Source organism: Aplysia californica, unplaced genomic scaffold (assembly GCF_000002075.1).
Source record: "Aplysia californica isolate F4 #8 unplaced genomic scaffold, AplCal3.0 scaffold00224, whole genome shotgun sequence".
Classification (NCBI taxonomy): Eukaryota; Metazoa; Mollusca; class Gastropoda; order Aplysiida; family Aplysiidae; genus Aplysia; species Aplysia californica.
In genome coordinates, this window is record NW_004797494.1 from 50,092 (window position 1) to 52,201 (window position 2,110).

General features: G+C 41.5%; 1 protein-coding gene across 1 annotated transcript in view; it reads left to right on the plus strand.

Moving 5' to 3' along the window:
• Window positions 1-2,110, plus strand: part of LOC101864526 (speckle targeted PIP5K1A-regulated poly(A) polymerase) — a gene marked incomplete at its 3' end in the record, with an annotated part of 18,558 nt that overhangs the window by 13,053 nt on the left and 3,395 nt on the right.

The window sequence follows — 2,110 nt, forward strand, 5'->3', positions numbered from 1 at the left end:
CCAGAATGTCATATAAAATTGCAATATTATGTCATAAATGTGTCAATAACAAAGCTCCCTCATATCTTAGTGATCTCATCCAGATTTATGTTCCATCTAGATCACTAAGATCAGGCGACCAGTATCTTTTACGAGTTCCTAGAAAAGGCGGTAAAAAATTAGCCGAAAGATCGTTCGCCCACCTTGCTCCGTCAGTTTGGAACTCTCTTCCCCAACCCTTGAGACATACAACATCTGAGTCTAAATTTAAAAAATCTTTAAAGACACATTTAATGACATCCTTTTTAAGTCAGTAGATTCATGTTCAGTACAATGTTATGTAAATGTCTATGTATCCATTTATGTATTTTGTGAATTGCAGTGTATATATTATTTTATTCTCATTTCGTGAAGATGTGTAATCGTGTGCGTGTGATAAGCAAGTAGATGTGTGTGTGTGTGTGTGTGTGTGTGTGTGTGTGTGTACGTGTGTGTGTGTGTGTGTGTGAGTGTGTGTTTGTGTGTGTTTGGCATACATGTGTGCGTGTTATGTATTCGTGAGTGTGTATGCGTGTGTTTGTGTGTGTGTATATGTATATGTGTGTGTGTTTGTGTGTATATGAGTGTGTGTGTGTGTGTCGCGTGCATGAATATTTTTCTTACATGCATTTATGTAAAGCGCCTAGAGCTGTGTTTACACGGGAGTGGGCGCTATAGAGATGATCTTCATTATTATTATTATTATTATTGTCACCTGTCATGTCATCCTCTCTATTGTCACCTGTCATGTCATCCTGTCTATTGTCACCTGTCATGTCATCCTGTCTATTGTCACCTGTCATTTCATCCTCTCTATTGTCATCAGTCATTTCATCCTCTCTATTGTCACCTGTCATTTCATCCTGTCTATTGTCACCTGTCATTTCATCCTGTCTATTGTCACCTGTCATTTCATCCTCTCTATTGTCACCTGTCATTTCATCCTCTCTATTGTCACCTGTCATTTCATCCTCTCTATTGTCACCTTCACCTGTCATTTCATCCTCTCTATTGTCATCCTTGCTATCATTGACGTCACTGTTATTGTTATCAGATTGTTGCTGGGTGACACGCGTTCCTTCCTTCAATCACTTCCCAACAACACTGCTGTTCTTTTCATCCTGTACCCGTCAACCTAATACATTGGTCAACAGTATGGGTTGGAAAAGGCTTTTCACCTGGAACAATTTTTCTGTTCAATCTTTATTTAAAGTTTAAAGACTTGGTACCTCCCGGGGCAGTGCCACTGACTGAAGTGTCTTTAGGCCATTCCCAAAGGAGGGACATTTCTCGTTCAAGCACAGTAGAATTGTAAATGGGCTGATTCATCTTGTCACGCTCATAACTGTGCCTGATCTACAACAGGGAACTGCTGCTTTTTCTTTCCTAATCCTTACTCTTGTCATTTTCTTCTACTTCTTTTGCATGTTTGTCACAGTCTTGTGACCCGCTATTCCCGCTATTCCTGGGGTGCCTTGATAGTCGAAGCAGACTTTGTGCTGTTGAAGCTAGAGAGGTGAGCAGAGTAAGTCTGATTCCCTGTAAAGACTTCTCTGTTGACACCCACCCCTTGGCGCTCATATGACCTTATGCAGTTGCGAGCGCTGTAGAACCCTCTACTATAAAAAATACTTGGTGGCTGTCATTGAGAGGTTGGTGGGTGCTCTGGTGTGGTTTGCTCCTTCTTTCCTATCGAGCATCTATCGTCCTTATCTCCCCTTCTTCTTTTTTATGTTTGTTACTCTCTTGTAACACCTCTAATCTTCTGGCGCTCATATGACCTTATGCCATTGCGAGCGCCGAAAAACCTCTACTTAAAAACAAAACAAAAAGTACTTAACCTCCTTCTGTCTTTTCTTGAGTGGGAGATTAGTTGGTATCCCTCCCACCGGGGAAAAGTTGTGCTTGTCACGCAGGAAAGTTAATCAGCCGCTACAGCTGCATGTTCACCTATTATTTCACCACTGGAAATTGGAGACGTGTCTCCCTCCTCCTCTCCCCCCCCCCCCCCCCCCCATTATTTTTCTTTTTCAGTCCAGGAGCATAATGTATCTGTTTGTTTTCTTTTCTTTTTTGTTTGCTCTCAGTGGAA